The sequence below is a fragment of the Gorilla gorilla genome, chromosome 10, assembly GCF_029281585.2.
Source record: "Gorilla gorilla gorilla isolate KB3781 chromosome 10, NHGRI_mGorGor1-v2.1_pri, whole genome shotgun sequence".
In the NCBI taxonomy this organism is placed as follows: domain Eukaryota; kingdom Metazoa; phylum Chordata; class Mammalia; order Primates; family Hominidae; genus Gorilla; species Gorilla gorilla.
In genome coordinates, this window is record NC_073234.2 from 123845647 (window position 1) to 123868859 (window position 23213).

The 23213-nt window shown below is 44.9% G+C and overlaps 1 long non-coding RNA gene across 3 annotated transcripts in view; it reads right to left on the minus strand.

Annotated features, from left to right (window-relative positions):
• Positions 1-3785: 3785 nt before the first annotated feature.
• The window catches only part of LOC109029185 (uncharacterized), a 69115-nt gene continuing 49687 nt past the window's right edge, over positions 3786-23213 (minus strand). For 2 of the 3 annotated variants that reach the window (XR_008670589.2, XR_008670590.1), the window contains 4 exons: positions 10109-10189; positions 5138-5267; positions 4765-4894; positions 3786-3897 (listed from right to left, as the gene is read on the minus strand). This is a non-coding gene — a long non-coding RNA (uncharacterized lncRNA). Of the gene's footprint in view, positions 3898-4764; positions 4895-5137; positions 5268-10108; positions 10190-14148; positions 14272-23213 lie in introns of those variants that run through there. The other variant, XR_008670591.2, reaches the window with a different exon arrangement.

The window sequence follows — 23213 nt, forward strand, 5'->3', positions numbered from 1 at the left end:
TACATCATCAACCATGGTGATGTTACAGGAAAGAGGTCCTGATCCAGACCCCAAGAGAGGGTTCTAGGATCTCGCATAACAAGGAATTCCAGGTGAGTCCATAGATTAAAGTGAAAGCAAGTTTATTAGGAAAGTAAAGGAACAAAAGAATGGCTAACCCATAAACACAGCAGCCCCGAGGGCTGCTGGTTGCCAGTTTTTATGGTTATTTCTTGATGATATGCTAAACAAGGGATGGATTATTCATGCCTCCCCTTTTTAGACCATGTAGGGTAACTTCCTGAGGTTGCCATGGCATTTGTAAACTGTTGTGGTGGTGGTGGGAGTGTAGCAGTGAGGACGACCAGAGGTCATTCTCGTTGCCATCTTGGTTTCGGTGGGTTTTGGCTGGCTTCTTTACTGCAAGCTGTTTTATCAGCAAGATCTGACCTGTATCTTGAGCTGACCTCCTGTCTCATCCTGTGACTGAGAATGCCTAACCATCTGGGAATGCAGCCCAATAGGTTTCAGCCTCATTTTACCCAGGTCCTATTTAAGATGGAGTTGTTCTAGCTGACACGTCTCTGACAGTGAGAAGATCTCTGCCAGAGCTGGAACTAAACAATTGTCTGGGCTGGGCGCGGTGGTTCACGCCTGTAATCCCAACACTTTGGGAGGCCGAGATGGGTGGATCACCTGGTCAGGAGATTGAGACCATCCTGGCTAACACGGTGAAACCCCGTCTTTACTAAAAATACAAAAAAAATTAGCCGGGCGTGGTGGCGGGCACCTGTAGTCCCAGCTACTCAGAAGGCTGAGGCAGAAGAATGGCGAGGACCCAGGAGGCAGAGCTTGCAGTGAGCCAAGATCGCGCCACTGCACTCCAGCCTGGGCGACAGAGCAAGACTCCGTCTCAAAAAAAAAAAAGAAGAGTGTCTGGAATTGATTTACTGTCACGCGCCTCCGTGTGGAGACAGTCCACCAAACAGGCTTTGTGTGAGCAACAAGGCTGTTTATTTTGCCTGGGTGCAGGCGGGCTGAGTCCAAAAAAGGAGTCAGCAAAGGGTGGTGGGATTATCATTAGTTCTTATAGGTTTGGGATACATGTACAAAGTACATTCTGAAGGGCGGGGAGAATATTACAAAGCACCTTCTCAAGGGCAGGGGAGAATACATGTATCAGTTAGGGTGGAGTGGGAACAAATCACAATGGTGGAATGTCATCAGTTAAGGCTATTTTCACTTCTTTTGTGGATCTTCAGTTGCTTCAGGCCATCTGGATGTATACATGCAGGTCACAGGGGATATGATGGCTTAGCTTGGGCTCAGAGGTCTGACACTACCACATATGCAGCCCATAGCCTGGTGTTCACCAAAGGGGCCAGTCAAAAATTTCCAGCATACTTGAAGCTATTGAAAACCACATATGTGCACAGTATATGCAAGATAAGTATTTATAGTAAATGTATATACCTTCTGTTCTGAATAATATACTGTATTTCAATGACGGTCTATTAAGTATTTAGAAATGACACTGGATACATAATATGGAAAATATCCTGAAGAAACAATGGTTATCACAAGGTCTCCCACTTTCTTATCCAGAACAGCTTGTACTTTTTTAGGAATGAAATTTTAAAGACATTGTTCTGTGAGTTCAAGAAATGGCCTTCTCCATACCAGGGTTATGAGCTATTCTGCTTATAAACTACTCTGGGTGTGTACACTTCTCTTAGATCTTTAGAAACATCTCACAGTTCAATGAAAGATAGTTTATACCCAAAATAAACACCCTTGTTATGTTAAAAATAAAAAAAGAAAGGAAATGCAAAACTACATACAGGCAGATGTATATGTGTGCAAATGCATAGAAAAAAACCTTCAAGAATACACTCCAACCTGTTAAAAAGTAAGGACCTCTGGAGAGAGAGGAAGTAGAACTTGAACTTCGTAGGCCAGGCGCAGTGGCTCACGCCTGTAATCCCGCCACTTTGGGAAGCCGAGGCAGGCAGATCACCTGAGGCCAGGAGTTCAAGATCAGCCTGATCAACATGGAGAAACACCATCTCTACTAAAAAAAAAAAAAAAAAAAAAAAAATACAAAAAATTAGCTGGGCGTGGTGGTGCATGCCTATAATCCCAGTTACTTGGGAGGCTGAGGCAGGAGAATCACTTGAACCTGGGAGGCAGAGGTTGCAGTGAGCCAAGATCACACCATTGCACTCCAACCTGGGCAACAAGAGTGAAACTCCGTCTCAAAACAACAACAACAACAACAACAACAACAACAACAACAACAACAGAACTTGAACTTCGTATTCTATGCAAAAAAGGAAAAAAATCTAAGAGAAAAAAAAGAATACACAAGGAATATGGTTTCTCAATTTAAAAACATCCCCCTTCCAACACCATCTTCCATCCGTGTCTTTTTTTTTTTTTTTTTTTTTTTTTTTTTGAGGTGGAGTCTCACTCTGTCATCCAGGCTGGAGTGTAATAGCACAAACTTGGCTTCGTGTAACCTCCGCCTCCCAGATTCAAGTGATTCTCCTGCCTCAGCCTCCCAAGTAACTGGGATTACAGGCATGCGCCACCACGCCCCGCTAATTTTTTGTATTTTTAGTAGAGATGGGGTTTCTCTATGTTGACCAGGCTGGTCTTGAACTCCTGATCTCAAGTGATCCGCCCACCTCAGCCTCCCAAAGTGCTGGGATTACAGGTGTGAGCCACTGCGCCCAGCCCATCCTTGTCATTCTTAATAAGAAGATAGATTTAGGACCTAATTTTAACTATTCAGAAAGCTTTTAGATGTATGCCTTGCTTAGGTTTCTCTGGCAACTCCCCAAGCCTGCATCAGCTTAGCATCTAATCCATTGAGATCTCCCCATGGGGCTGAGGTCCCTGTCACAGGGTGCCCTAAATACAGAGAAGGCCTAGGTGAAATTTACACATGACACAGTTATGGTCTTGCGTGATCTTTCACTTTTGTCTTTTTGTAAACCTTGATTTATTTCGTTTCCCTTGGCACATTATCTCCCCTTCCAGATATTTTTGCAATGGATATTGTATTCTTTAAGACTTTCTTGATTGCGAATGAGAGAAACTAAATTAGCCAAAGGTGGAATTCATTATAAGTATTCAATAAATGTTTGCTGTTGCTGCTGTCTGGCTGTTGTTATTGAAGGCAGGATTTGCCTGGGTTTTGGGAACAGCTGGATCCAGGAATTTGTACATTCTCAAGAAATTTCTTAATCTCTATCTGCTGCTTCTCTCTGCTCCTGTTTCAATGAAGTCCCTTTCACTTGTGAGACTCAAGTCAAACCAAGTTTAGCAAAAAAAAAAAGTAGGGAGGAAATACTGGCTCAGATAACTGAAAACCCCAGAGGCTAGCTTCAGAAACTACTTCATATTGGTGCTAAAACTATGTAAATTACATAATCACCCAGGAAGCGAGGGCGTGCAGCCAGATCTATCGAACCAAATGAACACAGAGTGGGAAAAGAGTCATCCCTGCAAAGGTAAATCTGGGTTTTGTCACCCAAAAAAGGGTAGAAATAACACACACACCCCAGTCTTCTCTCTCTCTATTCTCTTCTCTCTTTCTCTCTCCCACTCTCCCTCTCATTTTGCCCTCTCTTGCTTGGAAACTGGCTTCTTCTGGCATTCTGATCTTTATGATAGGAAATAATGTCTGCCAAGAGATCCCAAATCCCAAATTAGCCTGAGTCTCTCCATTTCAAGCCCAAAAGACTCAGTGAAGGGTCTGGTATCAGTTATCTACTGCTGCACAATGAATTACCCAGAAACAGTAAGGCTTACAACAACACCATTTATTATCTCACTTCGTGTCTTGCAGGTCAGGAATCCAGGGGCAGCTTAGCTGGGTGGTTATGGTTCAGTGTCTCCCATGCCAGAAATCATCTTATGAAAAAAAAAAAAAAATAGAATTATGCGACCCCAAACTCACTATGCCAAAGGGAAAGTTAAGCTTGGGAATTGAGCCACCAATACTGTCTTCCTTTTGTTCCCAAACAGACAGCTGGAATTTCACAACCCAAACCATGAGCTCATTTCCTCTACTCCCTCTTTTCATGTTTATCTTATGTAAAATGTAGATTTACTGAGAGGGAGATAATACATAATTGACTTTTTCCTCTACTCCCTCTTTTCACATGTATAATGTTGATTGATTGATTGACTGATTTTTTTGAAACAGTCTTGTTCTGTTGCCCAGGCTGTAGTGCAATGACACAATCTTGGCCCACTGCAACCTCCACCTCCAAGGTTCAAGCGATTCTCCTGCCTCAGCATCCTGAGTAGCTGAGATTACAGCTACACACCAGATAAGTTTTGTATTTTTAGTAAAGACAGGGTTTTGCCATGTTGGCCAGGCTGGTCTGGAACTCCTAGCCTCAAGTGATCCACCTGCCTCAGCCTCCCAAAGTGCTGGGATTACAGGTATGAGCCACTGTGCCCCACCTAAAATTTAGATTTATTGAGACTAATCAGGGCTTCACAAGAATGTAACCATCTACCTCACCGCATATCTCCCTCCCTTCCTCTCCCGCCTCCCACTCCTTGCTCTTTCTCCTTTAAATACCAAAGTGCACACAAAGCCCCCTTTGGAGAAAAGCAGAGATCACAGATGCTCCTCCGATTTCTGTTTTTCCAGGGTGCATCCTCAACCTTGGCTAAATAAACCTCTAATGGCCTCAGTCACTTTTTGGTTAACAATCGGAATGCTGTTAACTGGGGCTGGAGAATCCATTTCCAGAAGAAGTCACTCACATGGCTGGAAAGCTCCTGCTGGCGATGGCAGATCCTCTCCGTGTGGGCCTCTCCACGGGAGGCTGGAGCCTCTGCACAACATGGCAGTTGGCTTCACCTGCAGGGAGTGATCTGAGAGACAGAACATAGCCTGAAACAGATTTGGATTGAAAATAATAAACAAATCAATATTTAAATATTTTTTTAAAAGACAGAAAACATCTGGCAGAAACTATCCTTTTTATGATCAGCCTCAGACATCACATACCATCATTCTATTAATTTAAAGCAAGTCCCTAAGTTCAGCCCATGTTTTATGAAAGGGAGAGCTTCACCTTTTGAAGGAAGGAGTATCAAAGAACTTGTGAATATGTTACAAGACCCCACCACTTACCCAAAGTCAGTGGTTTCCTCACTATAGTCCCTTCTGTGGACGCCAGAAATATGTTACAGGAAAGCGGTCCCAGCACAGACCCCAAGAGACAGTTCTTGGATCTCGCGCAAGATAAGAATTCAGGGTGAGTCTGCAGCGCAAAGTAAAAGCAAGTTTATTAAGAAAGTAAAGTAGTGAAAGGACAGCTACTCCATAGACAGAGTAGGACATTCCTGAAAGTGAGAGGAGGAACACATCCCCGCTAGGTACAATGTTTGTATATATGGGGAGACGTGCTCCAAGGGTTTGTGATACAGGATTAATTTTCTTAATGACTATATTTTGCAAGAATCGATATTATTATCTTTAAAGCAAAATTAGGAATGCCTGTGTTCTCCAGATATCAGGATATCTGGACACTCCCAAGTCTGGGTCTGTTAGTAAACATTATTAATTTGTTCCCTTAACCGTAAACATCTAGAAGCTTGGAATGCCAAACTTTCTGAGGACGCAGCCCAGCAGGTCCCAGTCTCATTTTCCAGCCCTCACTCAAGATGGAGTCGCTGTGATTCAAACGCCTCTGACAGATATATTTTTAAACCAACACAGGACTAATTAGTCTTTCTTGGGTCAAGTGTTTTCCTTTAAAACAATCAACTGTGACCAGAGGCAGGGTTATACTATAACAACGGCTGCTCCCTCTACAATCTTGCAGATTTGGGTGGAAAAAAAGATTTGTAGAAAGGGGGATGCACAAACAGAGAAAAAGAACTCTTTTCCTCCAGCTCCAGAAAGAAAAATCCCAGAGGAGGATTCTGATGGGCTCAGCTTGCATCATATGCCTCTTCCAAGAGCCATCAATCACTGTGGCCAGGGGCAGGAAGTAATGCTGAAATATGAGAATGCAGGAGGGGTTCCAGGTGGTCACTCGTTACCATCTCCACTGTGTGACTTCAAACCATGCCACTTAATCTTTTTATGTCTTAGTCTCAGCATCTGCTAAATAGAGATTAGAAAGCCTTGAACATAGAGTTGTTATGACTATTAAATTAGATATCTGTGAAGCATAATGTCTAGCTACAAAAAAAAAGCCTATTAAGATTCTTAAGTACTTAAAGTTCATCTCAAAATGGCATTTATTTTTATTTTACTTTATTTTGTGTGTGTGTGATGGAGTCTCGCACTGTCACCCAGACTGGAGCGCAGTGGCGTGATCTCGGCTCACTGCAACCTCCATCTCCCAGATTCAACCAATTCTCCTGCCTCAGCCTCCCTAGTAGCTGGGATTACAGGCACCCACCACCATGCCCAGCTAATTTTGTGTGTGTGTATTTTTAGTAGAGATGGGGTTTCACCATGTTGGCCAGGCAGGTCTCGAACTCCTGACCTTGTGATCCGCCCACCTCGGCCTCTCAAAGTGCTGGAATTACAGGTGAGAGCCACCATGCCTGGCCTATTTTTATTTTTTCATTTTTTGAGAAGCATCTCTCTGTCGCCCAGGCTGGAGTACAGTGGCACAATCTCAGCTCACTGCAACCTCTGCCTCCCAGGTTCAAGCCATTCTCCTGCCTCAGCCTCCTGAGTAGCTGGGACTACAGGTGCACATCACCATGCCCGGCTACTTTTTGTAATTATTTTTATTATTATTATTATTTTTGAGACAGAGTCTCGCTCTGTCACCCAGGCTGGAATGCAGTGGCACGATTTCGGCTCACTGCAACCTCCACCTCTGGGGTTCCAGTGATTCTCCTGCCTCAGCCTCCTGAGTAGCTGGGATTACAGGCACGCGCCATGATGCCTGACTAATTTTTGTATTTTTAGTAGAGACAGGGTTTCACCATGTTGGCCAGGCTGGTCACGAACTCCTGACCTCAAGTGATTTGCCTACCTCAGCCTCCCAAAGTGCTGGGATTACAGGTGTGAACCACCGTGCCTGGCCACAAACTGGCATTTTTTTAAAAGCAATTTATAATTGGAAAGTCTCAGGGCTCACTCTTCACTTCTAATTCTCATAATCCTTACTTTCTCATTGTGGCTGACTTCATCCACAAACAGGCTTTCCTTGGGAGAACAAAATAGCTGCAGTAGCTCCAGGTCTCATGTTTGAAATCTATGGAATCTATGGACATGAATTGCCTTTCTCCCTACTCACAAGGAAGAGTTTTGACATTCAGTCAGATTGGCTGACTTCAGTCACCTGTCCACTTCTGAATCAATCACTCTGTCCAGAGGAGGGGGTCTGGGGGCAGAGAAATGGAATGCTGATTGGCTTAAACCAATCACAATCCACCCCTGATGACTGAGGATGGAGTCAATCTCCCAGGAGCACAAGGGATACAAGAGAGGGATGATATGAAAATCAGGTCGTATAAGGAAAGAGGGTAAGAGAGGGTGGGTGCTGTAGGCCAGAGTCAGCTGGCCTGCCAAACCCAGCCTGCTATTGTAAATAAAGTTTTATTGGAACTTAGCCACAATCATTCATCTATACATTGTCTATAGCTGCTTTTGTGGTACGATGACAGGATTAAATAGTTGCAACAGAGACCATATGGCTGCAAAGTCAAAAATCTTTACTACTGGGGCCTTTACAGAAAAAAGGTTGCAGATCCCTGCATGTAGGCAAGCATACAACTTCCACTGCAGTCGTATTCAAAACACATTTTCTTCCCTCCTCCCAGTCCTTCTCTGTTGAGATACATCACGACAAATCAGCAGAGCAGGCATCTGTCGGCAGAAGAATCCTCCCAGGGTCCATCAACTCCTACCCCATTGCCAATGAGTAAACACACAGCCTGTGGAATCACATCAGGCAGAGGACTGGTTTGAGAAGAGATTTTGTGGCTGCTGGAGCGTACGGGCTCTGTCTCCATTACCCATCACGGAACTTCACCATTCAAAGATCAATGACGTGCAGCCTAGATGATGCTGGCAAGCCAGGAGCTGTGGATCCCGATTTTTCCTCCATGATAAATGGGGAGCAATCTCCAGGAGCTCTAGCCTGGAAGACAGCCCTAGTCAAATTACTTTATTGCCCAGCTGAGAGATGGCCAGCTTGGAGGAGATGTACTCAAGCAGCATGCTAACTAGACTCAACATCAGCACATAGACCCCTCCTCAGAGCAGCACACTCCTCCCTCCTCTTTCCCACCAAAGAGCAGAAGAATTCCACCCTGACATTGGCTTATGGAAGCTGCTCTCCCTGACACTTCCATAGTAAATAAGATCAGGGGTCTGTGTAGTTCCCACTCACTTCACATACACATATCTGAGATCACTGCTTTCAAGCTTGCCAAGTGGCAGAGAACTTGTACATCATGGAGTCCTTGCAGACACTCAAAATGCTGGTATATCATGCTTAAAAGAAACTTCTAGTGCAAAGACTAAGTGCACAGGAATTAGAGATCGGCAGAACAGGATTTAGATCCCAGCTCTGCAACTTACCATGGGCAAGTGTCTTAGTTCAAGATCCTTCAGAAACTTACTTTAAGACAAGGGTTCGAGTGCACATAGTTGATTTAGAAAGTGACCTCAGGAAGCACCACAGGGGAGTGGGGAAGAGGAGGAACAAATAAAGGGTGTGTATCAAGGAAGCTATCACTGGAGCTGAATTCTGCTGGAGAACCAATGTTAAATACTGCCTCAATGGTAACTCATCCAAGCAGCAAGGGAACTGGGGTATTAATACTCCAACTCCCATATGTTATTATTTAAGGGATGCTGCCAGAGGCATTAACCCCCTTGCACTTCTGGCCTATTATGTATGGGGGATCTGGTGGCCAAAGAGAGCCCTTGGGCAAAGTGCTGCCAATGCTAGGAGATGGAAGTTCTGCCCGTGGCCTCGGAAATGGTAAAACCCAAGGGTGTAGGAGTGGGGCTTGAAGGGGCATCAACAACATATGCTACAGCAAGCAAGCTAATCTCTCTAAGACTCAAGTTTCCTCATCTACAAAATGTAAATTACTTGTAGCAAATAACATCTAATATCATGGGGTTGCTTTGAAGGGTAAAGTCAATACTGCAAGTTAACATATTCAGCACAGTGTGTGGCACTAGTAAACATCTAATAAATAATAGTTATGCTTATAAAACATCACGTGCAAAAGGAAACGTGTAATAAATGCCATGCTCATTTTCCAATCAACTCTGAGCCCCCAACCTATGGAGTTGGCAAGAAATCAATCTCCCTGTTTTGAGGTGGTCCTTCTACCACATTAGAATCTGAGAGGTTTAACTTGGGGCCAGGAAACAAAGGATAAGCTCTGGACTTCAGTTCCCCATGACCTTACTGGTGAGTTTATAATCCAACTCTGCAGAATCCATTAAGTTTGGCCACAGGAATCTTTGTGGAGGCTGGGGGGCCCAGTACCCAGGGTCCAGCTTCTGTCAGCGTACCCCAGCCATTCCACACCTCCCCATCCTGACCACCAGTGGGGGTCCAGCCACCTCCCCAGGATCCCATGAGAGAGTGGATTGAGGTATCTGCAGATCTCCTACCCCACTGGTGTTGAGGGATCTCCCTCCTCACTCATTGTTTGTGCCTCTTCCCCACTCCTCAAAGTCACTCACCTCCCTATCTTTTGAGCCATAAGCCAAGGGCTGCAAGCTGAAGGGCAAACAGAATGGTTCAAGTTCCCTGAGATTACAGAGTGCCTTCTTGGAACTGGGCTCTGCAGCTCCTGGCTGCCAGTATTATCTAGGATGTACATCACTGATCTTTGAATGGTAACATTCTGTGATAGGTAATGGAGTCAGAGCCTATGCACTCCTGCAGCAGCTCCGAAAACTCTCATCTACCAGTCCTCTGTCTGAAGTGAATCCACAGGCTTCATATTTAGGTCATTGGCTATGGAGTAGGTTTTGATGGACCCTGGGAGAATTCTTCTACCTGCAGATAACTGCTCTTCTAGTATGTTGCAATGTTCTAACAAGACAGAAGAGTAAAAGAAACATTTATTGAGTACCACTTGTAGCAGACATTGCATGTCCACCTACCCAGCACTCCTCTTTCCCCTTCTTAACAGTATGCAGCAGAGGAGAATTTATAAACAACTTCCATCCATTCTGAGTCTTTTCCTGTAACAAAACAAAACACAAATTAATGGTGTTGCAATGAATTATCCTGTCACATAAAATTTTGTGCTAAATCAACTATCATATCAAATTGTAATATAAGCTAGTAGCAAGAGCCAATGATCTGATGAGAAAAGGATGAAAGAAAAAGCCAAAACTATAAATTCTATTCATTCAGGGTTTTGTTGGGGTATTTTTTCTGTGAATTACAAAGAGACATGTTAATTTCTGAAGAGTGTAAGCAGTAAGCAGAGAAGATATTCCATTCTAGAGACACACTCATGCTTTGAGAAACAGAGTTTATGTTATATCTCTAGGAGTGGCCAAATGTCTGGCTTTTCAAAATGAACACAAGTAGTTCCTTTTCCCAAGGGGATGAGAGAGTGACCCAGGGAAATATAATCTTGCCTCATCCCCAGCAAAGGTAACAAATGCATGGAAATTTAACACAGATAATTTGCTGCTATTTGGGGCTTTCACATAGCCCCAAATTTTACCTCATTTGTTACTATGCAAGACTGAAAGTTTCAGAAACTCAAATCAAACTGATTTAAGCCTAAAGGGGGATTTACTGGCTGGTATAACTTGAAAGTTCAGGTGCAGCTTGATCCAGGTGCTCAAAAGACAGAATCAAGATTTGGTTCTTCTCTCTTTTTTGTCTCTGTTGGCTTCACTCTCAGGTACGTGTTTCCCCCAGCATAACAAAATAAATGACAGCAGCTCCTGGCTTACATCCCACTAGCTCAGACCCTCAGCAGAAGAAGAATGCCTCTTTATCAGGATATCTCTCACGAGTCCTGGAATTCACTCTGATTGGATCGGCAGGAGTCATGTGCCTTCCCCAAACCTTGTTGTGGCTTGGGATGCAATAAGTCCTCTGACTGGCCAAAGCTAAAATCTTCAGGGGCGTGTGAACCAGAGCAACTCCATCTTAAATAGGACCTGGGTAAAATGAGGCTGAGACCTACTGGGCTGCATTCCCAGATGGTTAAGGCATTCTTAGTCACAGGATAAGATAGGAGGTCGGCACAAGATACAGGTCTTAAAGACATTGCTGATAAACCAGGTTGCAGTAAAGAAGCCAGCTATAACCCACCAAAACCAAGATGGCGACGAGAGTGACCTCTGGTCGTCCTCACTGCTACACTCCCACTGTGAAAGCCCCAAATGGCAGTTTACAAATGGCATGGCAACCACAGGCAGTTACCCTATATGGTCTAAAAAGGGGAGACAAGAATAATCCACCCCTTGTTTAGCATATCATCAAGAAACAACCATAAAAATGGGCAACCAGCAGCCCTCAGGGCTGCTCTGTCTACGGAGCAGCCATTCTTTTATTCCTTTACTTTCCTAATAAACTTGCTTTCACTTTAATCTATGGACTCACTCTGAATTCTTTCTTACGCGAGATCCAAGAACCCTCTCTTGGTGTCTCTATTGGGACCCCTTTCCTATAACAAAATTGCCTACCCAGGGAGCCAGGAATGGGGCTAATCTACACCACATTAAGTCAGAGGTCGGGAAAGCTAGCTCAATACATCAGATAGATGATACCAGCAGAAGGGCCACACACAACTGATGCCCCTGCAGGATCCCCAGCTATCATTTGATTTTCAAAACGACCCCCAATGTGATTATTTGGGTTTTTTACTCTTTTTTCATCTCGAAGTTATACACACACATTGTAATAATTACCTCCATTATATAGACTAAGAAACCGAGGCTCAGAGAACCAAGTAACACCCAAGTTCTCCTAATCAAACAAGGAGGAGCTGGGACCCAAACTCTCCGTCTGTGTGACTCCAAAGTGAAGTCTGCCCAGGGTCTTTTCTGTAAATGTCCATTTATAGACCAATGAGTTTTTTTCGGGATTGTTCAAAGTCTTCTACTGTATACACAAACCAAAGATACCAGTGGCATTCCTGTCCCCTCACTCCCACATCCCAGGGCAAGCAAATTTCAGGAGCCCATTTGCAACCCCTCTTGAAGAGGAACTGAAGACTGAGTTAGTAAATCTGTGCTGAGCTAATGCATTTTTCTGGTTGACAACTTCACCGCTGCCACCAACCTCAGTGCTTTGCTGATGTCAGGCAAGAAACGCAAAATATATTCTGCCCTGTCATTCTAGTCACCTCTTCCTGTCCAACCCACATCCTAAAAACAGGCAAACAGGATTGCCATAGTCAACTCAGTGTGGTTGAAGGGCATTTCAAGGCTCCATATCCAGAGTGTAGCCTGAGGTCCCCTCTCTAGAGAACGGAGTGATAGAAGATACCAATAGCATTATGCTAGGGTGTCCCCTTCACCTAGAAAATCCACTTCTGGACATTTACCCTAAAAAAAATAATCAGAGATGTGAACAATCATAGATATACAGATATCTTCTGAAATATATGCTCGGAGTGCCCACAACAGATTACCCTGGGCACTTGTTAACAAGGGGCATTAGGCTGTGGTTCACACCTCCAATCCCAGCACTTTGGGAGGCCAAGGCAGACAGATCACCTGAGGTCCGGAGTTCAAGACCAGCCTAGCCAACATGGTGAAACCCCTGTCTCTACTAAAAATACAAAAATTAGCCAGCGTGGTGGCACACACCTGTAATCCCAGCCACTGGGGAGGCTGAGGCAGGAGGATCGCTTGAACCCAGGAAGCGGAGGTTACAACGAGCTGAGATCGTGCCATTGCACTCTAGCCTGGGCAATGGAGTGAGACTCCATCTCAAAAAAAAAAAAGTTAGGGGGGCATTAGCTGGGCAAGGGGTGGGGGTGGGACAGGACCTCTGCATTCCACTCAACACCTGCAAAATCAGAATCTCCTAAGCTGTGGCATCCAGCCTCAGTTCAAGTCTGCAGTGAGCGATAATCACACCACTGCAGTCCAACCTGGGCAACAGAGCAAGACATCATCTCTAAAAAAAAAAAAAAAGTAGGTGGGAGGGTGGGATCCCTGCATTCCACTCACACCTGTGAAATCTCCTAAGATGACTCCCAGTGATTCCAGCCTCCCGCTGTGTCACTGGTATTCACACCCACCTTGTTATAGTCTCCTCCCACCTTGAACAGGCCTGGCCTCTGTAACTAATGCAATGGCATATTGCAGAAATGTCAGAGCGCCGTCTGAGGTTAAGTCATAAAAGCCTTGTCTTGCTTTCTCTTGGGTCACTCTTTGTGGGGGAAAGTCAGCCGCCATGTCATGAGGACACTCAAGCAACCCTATAGAGAATTCTGCAGGTCCAGGAGCTGGATTCTGCCAACAGCCAGCACAGATCTTGTGAGAGAGCTGCCTTGGAAATGGATCCTCCAGCCCCAGTTGAGTCTGAACCACATCTTGACTCCTGAGAGGCCTCAAGCCAGAAGCAACCAGCTAGGACACTACCTAATTCCTGACTCTCAAAACCTCTGTGAGACAAATGAATAGTCATTGTTTCAAGCTGCTAGGTTTGGGGGTAATTCGTTATTAAGCAGTAGTTATTACACAGGATGAGCCCAGGATCTACATGTTTACAGGCTCCTTGGGAAAGTCAGACGCACTGAAGCCACTGGAGGCCAAGGATGTCCCTGCAACATTGTTTAGATTCAGAAAGTAACATTGGTGCCCCCTAGGGGATTAGAGAAGCAAATTACAGTCTACCTGCAGGATGGCCAACAATGCACATAGGAGACAGCTAGTACCTACCTTATCTTTTTTCAAAGGCTGCCGAGCATTTATGACATATTGAATACAAAATCAGTTCACATGCACAATGCATAATATAATCCTATTTTTGTTCCATATAGAGCATTATTATATAATCCCTCATGTCCCAGGCCTTAGCCTGAGATGTGTGTGATTATATAATAGTCTTTTACTCCTTGAAGAAGTTTTGTCACACCTAAACTATTAAGGTGCAAGCCCACAGCAGCCTAATGGCTTGGAATTAGCCCCAGGTATTTCTGAGGTTTCCGCAGGAATCCTTTTACCTGAGCTCAGGAATGTGCCCACGGGTCCTTCTGGTGTTGACATCCTGCTGTGCCATTGCTGTGGTCTGCTGGGGCGGTTCCCACCCCCAGCCCAGGAGGCAGGATGGCTCACATTCACCCACATGGGGATACAGGCCCTTACAAATATCCAAGTGAGACCAGGATGTAGTTATTTGTTTCACACATATAATACATAAAAACAATCCCACTGTAAAAACTGGCTTTAAAGGAGGGGAAAATAGAGGCAATCGAGTGTAATAGTTCAAGGTCTGACTCCACCTTTTACTTAAATCAGGCACGTTCGCCTCATGTCTTTATGGTCCCACTACGCTGAACAATTCTAGGGCCACAATTCCTATTGTATTCCTTGTATAGAGCACCCCCTGGAGTCATGCCTTTATTTCCTCATCTGTAACATGGGGATTATAATCACAACTCATAGGGTCATTATTAGCATTGAGCAAGTAAATTCACGTAAAGCCCCTCAACAGTGCCTGGCCCAGAGTGGGCACTCAACAAATGTCACATCTTAATTACCACCATCATTATTCATATATACTCCACACATATAATTCCACTGCCCTCCCTAGAGGCAGCTCCACTTATTAAGTGGGCACACTTGTAGAATTTTTCTGTGCATTTACATACATAGATTTTGGCACTGATTTTTTTCTTGTATGAATAGGATTGTTCTCTATTCTCAGCCATATGTGTCAGAGAAGCTTCCATGTCTGTGTGCACAGATCGGCCTCACTCTAGTGCAGATATGCCAAGCTTTATCTAACAGTCCCCACTTGTCCAGTACTTTGCTTATTTCCAGTTTTATGCTATTGCACACAAGTTGCAAAGAACATTGCTACATGCTTCTTTGTCCATCACACTAGTATTTCTTTAGATGAGATTCCTAGAAGTGATAATTCTGGGGTAAAGGATATTTGCATTTAAAATGTTGATAGATCCTCAGCCTGTCGGGTGCTACTACAGACAACAGAATAAGAGGAGAGATATAGTACCATGAAGATTAATTTAAAATTATTGCTAAGAGTGGTTGCTAAGACTCAACATCCAAGCGCTTTACTTGGAACTTCCTGCGTAAACACTCACCCTGCACGGAGGATGTTCTGGGAAAATTGCCACACCTCCAAGTTCCCACCCAGCTCATCTGAACCAAGAGAAGTGGGGAATAAGCCTTTCTGTCTAGTAGACCCACAATACCCCCTGGAGAAACATGGGAACATCTCTCCTCCAAAGGACATCCCACCATCACCCCGTAGTCCAAACAAGACAACCACATAGGCCAGGAGGGCAAGTCCAAGTCTGCTCATTGGATTTGGTACATTACTACTGGAAGGGAGACCAACCTTGGAGACCAGCATACTCCTTACCAGACGTGGCACTTCTCTCTAGCCTCAGGTGAGAGCAAGAGCAAGCCTGCATATCCCTTCTACCACCATCTGGTCCTCAATCCTCAACTCCAGCAAGCAAATGCTTGGATGAGAATGCACACCCTGTCTCCCAAGAGCAAACAAGTGCGTTCAGGCCTGGGGCAGCCAAACTCTAAGTTTAGAAACAGATTTTGCTCCAACCCTGCAGGGGCATGTCCTACCAACAAACACAGTTTGCTTTAGGTTCCCTTTAGAATACTTAACTGCTCCATCTGCAGCTTCAGTATTTGAGTTTTCAGGGCATCCCCAAGAACCGTGGATAGTTATTTTGCTTATTTTCTTCTCACCAAGTGCTCACACCCAGAATCAAGGGATGGTCCTGCTCAAAGGTAAACTCCAGTCCCCTTCCCAGAAAACAGAAAATACATGTAACATTTTAAATGAGGGTTTTACAAGCTTTGGGGGAAAAATGTAGAAGCAGATTCTACTCCAGGAACCCTACTAAATATGCATTTATAATTTTGCATTCATTTAACAATATTTACCAAGCATTTGCTACATGCCAGACCTTCTTCAAGGTGCTGAGGACACAAGGGTAGGTAAAGCAAGTCAGGACACTACAGACAGTCCCCAGCTTATGATGCTTTGATTTTTTCATTTTATGATGGTGAGAAAGCAACAGGCATTCAGTACATTCCTTGATTCACAATGGGGTCACATCCATATTGTAAATCGAGGAGCATCTGTATAGGGATTAGATTCTAGTGTGCATATGCATAGAAAAAAAGGCAAGAGAATATTTTTAAAGTGATAATGCTTATTCCTGAGGATTGCAATAATAGAGATCTTAATTGTTTTTTATGTTTTGCGTTGTTTGAAATTTTTCCAGCTGGAAAAAAACTCACAGTATAGATGAATATTTATAGTTATGGGACTATACTCACAAGATATTGCTAAGTGAAAAGAACTGGCTACAGAAGAATATACAAAGTATATTTTTTGTAAATATATATTTACACTGTGTGTGTATCTGTTGCGATGAGTCATCTCGACTAAAGGGATTATGGAGGAATGTGTTGTTCAATTTTCTGTGTCTTTCTGCGTTTTGCAAGTGGTATGAATTGAACACATATCGCTTTTATAAAAAGGGGGAAAATGGGTCAGGCATGGTGGCTCGCACCTGTAATCCCAGCACTTTGGGGGGCCAAACTGGGGAGATCGCTTGAGCCCAGAAGTTCAAGACCAGCCTGGGCAACATGGTGAGACCCTGTCTCTACAAAAAAACACACACACAAAAAAAATAGCCAGGCATGATGGTGCACATCTGTGGTCCCAGCTACCTGGGAGGCTGAGGTGGGAGGATGACCTGAGCCCGGGAGGCCAAGCCTACAGTAAGCTCTGATCATACCACTGCACCCCAGCCTGGGTGACAGAGTGAGACTCTGTCTCCAAAAAAAAAAAAAGTCGGGGGAGTGGAGGGTGGGGAATGTCACTTAGCAACAGGAACTTCAACCTAGCCCTAAATTATTCTATCCCTAAATTATTCTATCCCTTGGTCTACCAAAATACCTGAAAATTCTCCGTTAGAGTCAGTCATTTGGCTAAACGTTTCATTCCCAGAGGCTACTGCTACACTACTTAAGAGGAATAACACACTGGTCTCTGTCACTTGCAAAATGGAACCGTGAACAGGGAATCTGAAAATGAACTGTCACTTTGGAGAGCGAGGAGTCTGCCTGGCTCAGCAAGACACAGACAGACAGGGAAGGGCATGAGGAGTCCCAGTGGCACATGAGGACTCTCTGCTCTGAAAGTGAGGAGGAGGAGACTGAAGAAAAATCAGATGAGACATGGGATAAGAGGGACCTCCATGCGTGCCCTTCTCCCAACACCCAGCACCCACTCTGCAGCCAAGGTCAGAGATGTCGAAGAGTGATGAGCAACCTGTTTACTAAAAAGAAAGAAAAACCTACTTATAAGAGGTTTCTATCTTAGTGAGCCGCTCTGCCTGAGTCTACAGAAATTATCAAGGGTGACATCACTCTCCCCAGTCACAACCCCAGGACTTAACATCCCAGCAACACCCAAAGGACTCACCCACCCACCTCCCTGTCATTGCAGCAGCAGAACTGTCAACCCTAAAAATGAGGATGGTTACGTGAGGAAATATGACGATCACTCCTCTCCAAGCTGTCAGCTAGAATATGAGCCTGGACCTAGACTAGCTGCAGCAGGGACCATGTTTAACAAGGGGCACGGTTGACTGCTGGGACTGCTTTAATATTCAATCCAGACCTCTGATGATGAGTTATTCATTAATGACCAACTGCCTCAAGGCTCCTGTTTTATTGAAAGCTTTACAAACCATCCAAGAAATGAGATATTGAGCTAAACATTTCATTCTTCCTCATTTCATCATTCATCCAACATTTTTTGCAAATATTTACCAGGGGCTAGGGACTGGGGGGTTCAGGTATAAGATTCTTTTGGGCTTGAACATATCTGAGGACACCTTGAATTTTTATAAAAATGTGTATTAGATTTTCTTAATTATGGAAGTAACACATGCATTGCAATATGCTAAACAACAAAGTAAAAAATCAATAATCTCCCCCACTCCATTCTAACTCCAACCCCTTGTAGTTAGCAATGTTAATAGATTGTTGTAGAGTTCCCTTCTCTATTCTTTTTTAAAAAAATGTTCATCTATTTATTTATTTTGAGACTTGATTATGAGACTGGTTAATTTTTGTATTTTTTGTAGAAACAGGGTTTCACCATGGTGCCCAAGCTGATCTCAAATTCCTGGGCTCAAGTGATCTGTCCACCTCAGCCTCCCAAAGTGCTAGGACTACAGGCATGAGCCACTACACCTGGCCCTCTATGTCTTTTTTTACTTACCAAAATATATATATACATACATATATGTATATATACGTATATACACATATATATACATATATACACATATATACACATATATACATATATACACATATATACCTATATACATATATACACATATATATACATATATACATATATACACATATATATACATATATACACATATATACATATATACACACATATATACATATATATAGAGAGAGAGAGAGAGAGAGAAACTATACACATGATTCTACAACTCATCTTTTTCACTTCATTGTGTATTAATAATCTCCCTTCAGGGTGACACAGAGATTGAGCTTGTCCTTTTTAATAGCTGTGTGATATTCCACAGTATGGCTATAATGTAATTTAATCAACAAGTCTCAGACTGATAGGATGTCTCCTAACATCCTATTTGAGGAGACTCATTAAACATCTTTGGATATCACTGTACTTTCATGGATGTCTAAAGAAAAGACTCCCCAGGTGGGACAGCTGGGTATAGACATCTAACAGTGACAGAGGGTCCCTTTCTGCCCCAGCTCATGGGAAAATTTCCAGTGGCCCTGATCAGTTCCCCACTGGTTAGGGAACAAGATTACCCCTTCTCTCCCTCTCCCTATAAGGTGTCCAAGCCCCTCCCCTTCTCTTCATGGGGTAGAGAGTTGGCAGGATGGTTGGATGGTGGTTTGTTCACAAATGATGGGTCAGAAGCCAGGTGCCCTCCAGGGCAGCTCACTGCTCAGTCCCTGGCCCTTCTCCTCTGTGCTCACGATGGAAGCCCTCCCCATTCCCCTCCCACTTCCCAAAGGCCTCCACACCATCCTTCCCTGCTCAGAACGGTCTTCCAAATCAATCTCCTTTTTCCCCAGCCCCAGTCTCATCACTTCTCAGAGACCAGGGATCGGGATTGGGCAGAATGCATCTGCGTGCTTTCATCCTTGGCTCTGTGTCGGCACCATCTGGCGAAGGAGAGAAGGGTCCTCAGAACCAAGGTGGGGGAAGAAAGGCAGGGGGAGAGCAGAGGAGGGGAAGGAAGGGGAGGGAAGGAAAGGGGAGGGGAGGGGAGGAGAGGAAGGGAAGGGAAAGACAGAGGAAGGGAAGGGAAAGACAGAGGAAGGGAGGGGAGGGGAAAGGAGGAGAGAGAGGGGAGGGGAATTATTAGGCAGCAAAGAGACCCTTCCCAATACAACCCTACCACATGCACTTCTTTCTACTGCTTTCTACTCTCTGAACATTTATGGTACATCAAGTCCAGCTCTCCTCAGCCCTTCCCTCTGCGAAGACACCAAGACCATACACATTTCACAGTGAGGACACTGGACCCAGGATGGGGGGCTGGGGGGGGGGTTGTGATTTAGCCGACACCACTCATCAAGTTGGTAGCAGAGACAGGGCTACAACCCAGCTCTCTGACATCCCTTTATTGTGAGTTGAGGAAGGAGTGAGTCTCCATTGCAGTTCGTTCCACCTGCCCTCCAGAATCCCAAGGAGCAATCCTATTAATCATCACAAGAAGGTTAATATGAAAATAGAATCAGGCCTAAATTGAGACAGACAAGTTCAAATCTGTCACCCTTAACCCAGTCCAATTCAATCTGTCAGCAAGTCCTGTTGGCTCTTCCTTCAAACTGTATTGAGAATTCATTTCTTCCTTTCTACTCCGGTCACCTCTGTCCAAGGCACCAAGGTTCCTGCAGCCACCTCCTCTCTGCCTTCCCAGCTCCCATCTTGCCCCTCCACAGGTCTTTGCGTGTAGCAGCTGGAGCCTTCCTCTTAAAATATAAACTGGATCGTGTCTTTCTCCCCAGCTTGGAGCCTCTAGCAAATGACTTCTGGCTGCACTTAAAATAAAACCTCCATTTCTCACCCTGGTCGATGAGGCAGGACACGATCTCTTCACGCTTCCAAACTCATCTCCTGCAGCAACCCCTCTCCTTCACTTACCCTGTTCTTCTTTCTGTCCCTGTGAAACTTAAGACTCTGGGCTGGACACAGCTATGATCCCAGCACTTTGGGAGGCCAAGGCGGGAGAATCGCTTGAGGCCAGGAGTTCAAGAGCAGCCTGAGCAACATAACAAGACCCCATCTCTAAAAAAAATTTTTTTAATGAGCCAGGTGTGGTGGCATGAATCTGTGGCCCAGCTACTCAGAAGGCTGAGGTGGGAGGATCACCTGAGCTCAGGAGTTCGAGGTTCCAGTGAGCTGACTGTGCCACTGCACTCCAGTTTGGGTGACAGAGTGAGACCCTGTCCCAAAACAGCAACAACAAAAACACCAAAACTCCCAGCTCTCTCCTGCTTTCCACAGCCTTTGCAATTGCCATTCCCACTCGCTGTGGAAATGGGCTCCAGGTGTCTGCACAGCCAGCTCCTTCTCCTTCCCTCTCAACTCAGATGTCGCCTCTTTGGAGAGGCCTTACCACCATCAGGAATCATCTTGCTCACCTTTCTGCTTATTTGTTGATTGTCTATCTTCCCAGACTATGAGGCACACACCATCAGGGCAGAGGCCAGGTTTACTTTGTTCAAGCACATGGAATAAAGCAGGTGCTCAATGAGTCCCTGAGAAGAAAGGCAGGGAGGATGCGGTGGTGTGGAAGAAGGGAGACCGGTGTGTGCTCCTTAAGGTAACATCCATGCCCAGGCCCCAGACACCCAAGGAACAGTCAGCAGGCCCTGAGGCCAGTCTCACCCCTCCATCAACACACCACTGCCAGTGTTGTTTGTAGCTCAGCGTGGGCCCCCATTGAGTCTGGCTATGGCATATTCAGAACAGCCAGGGCCTCTAACAAGGTGAGTGGGGACCTGGCAGTCATTTTCTCTTTGCAGCTGTGACATCTTCACGAAAGTTCCTCTTTGAGTCAGGTTTGTATCTCTTACCTGACTCTTGCAGCCACGACTTCTGGAACTCTGTCTCCCAGGGTGTGACCGTGTACTAAAATATTTTACATGCCATGTATCCATGATAGTTCCATGAGGGAACTACCATTATCATCCCCATTTGAAAGATGGGGAAACTGAGGCTCAGAGAAATTCTGTAATGAGCTCAAGGTCATAGAGCCTCTTACCAGCTGAGCTGAGATTTAGACCCAGACAGGCTGAGTGCAGAGCTGATGCTCTTGACCATGACACTGGAGACCTGCTGGCACCAAGGATGCCATAGGATGAGTGAAATCTCCAAGAAGTCTACCAACTGGTTTCTGCCTTAATTTTCTTGACCCCAGGACCCAAGGCCCCGGGTGCAAGGGTAGCCACAGCAGAGGCTCAGCAGTCCACACTGAACTGAGGAATGGGGTCAGTCCTACCCTGTGTCAGAAATCCCTTTCTCTTGCTTTGCGAGGCCAAAGGGATCAAGTCAAACCAACCATGGCTGTTTCCCTAAAAATCCCATTTTCCCTCTCAGTGAAGGAGAAAGCAATATGATCCTGCAGGCTCCCTGAATGGTGAATTTGCCCCTGTTAGGCAGCTTCTGCTGATTTGGAGAAAAGAAACAAATCACTCCAGCACCTAAATCTAACAAGCTGGGAGAGACGGCAGTAAGGATTGCTGCCAGGAGGTGGGGCAGGAACCAGGAGATATTTATAGGGCACCAGAGAGAAAGAAATGGGGGTGGTTGAGCCCATTCTGCTGCTGACCCCAGATTTATACACTACAGGCCTCGTTCATGGTCCCCATGGGACCCCGGGTCCTTTCAGCATCTCCTCCTAGCCTTGGGAAGATGAATCACACACACAGAGGAAGCGAGTGTTGCTGTATCTTTGTGGGTGAGCCTGTGTGTGCTTGAATGTGTGTGTGTGCGCAAATTGGAATGTCTTTGTGTGTCTGCCTCAGTGTATCTGTGTGTCTTTGTATATGCATTTGTGTTTCTGCCTTTGGCTACATCTTTCAGATGGATGAGATCAGTTTCCCTTTCAAGTCGCCTTTTGGGAGTTTACTACAAGTTCCGCTTCCCTCCCCTCTACTGGACAGAGTGATGCCTCATCTTCCCTGCCTCTGAATGTTGAGGCACCTTCTCCCCTGCTGACAAAAAATCAAATCTTGGAGGTGGTCTTCGATTCTACTCAGGGGAAGTAAAAGTCTGTCATTATGATATACTACCAAATGAGGTGGGTGGTTTCAAGCCCCTAGCTGGTAAATTCCCTCCTCTTTCCTTCTTGCAAGTCAATTCCTTTTGTTTTTTGGGGTTTTTTTTTTAGATGGAGTCTTACTCTGTTGCCCAGGCTGGAGTGCAGTGGTGCAATCTCAGCTCACTGCAACCTCTGCCTCCCAGGTTCAAGCAATTCTCCTGCCTCCACCTCCTAAGTAGCTGGGATTACAGGCATGTGCCTCCACACCTGGCTAATTTTTGTACTTTTAGTAGAGTTGGGGTTTCACCATGTTGGCCAGGCTGGTCTCAAACTCCTGACCTCAAGTGATGCACCTGCCTTGGCCTCCCGAAGCACTAGGATTACAGGCATGAGCCACCACCCACTGCACCCAGCCAAGTCAGTTCTTATTTAGAGCAAAGATTTTTTTTTCACTGATGCAAACTATTTAAGCTATTTATGTAGTACTTATTCCCCTGCACAGACATGTGATAGCCACATATTTAAAGTCTGTAAATAATACTATCAAAATGATCTTAATCTTCTAAATCTCACAAATGTTTATATTTTACAACCCAATCAAAAATTAATGCTAAACAAGCCAATCATAGAGCAAAGATTTTTAACCTCTGCATCTGTCGTCATGTTTTGGGCAACATGTGCAGCCTACCAGCTCTCTTCTGTGCCTTCATGACCTAGAA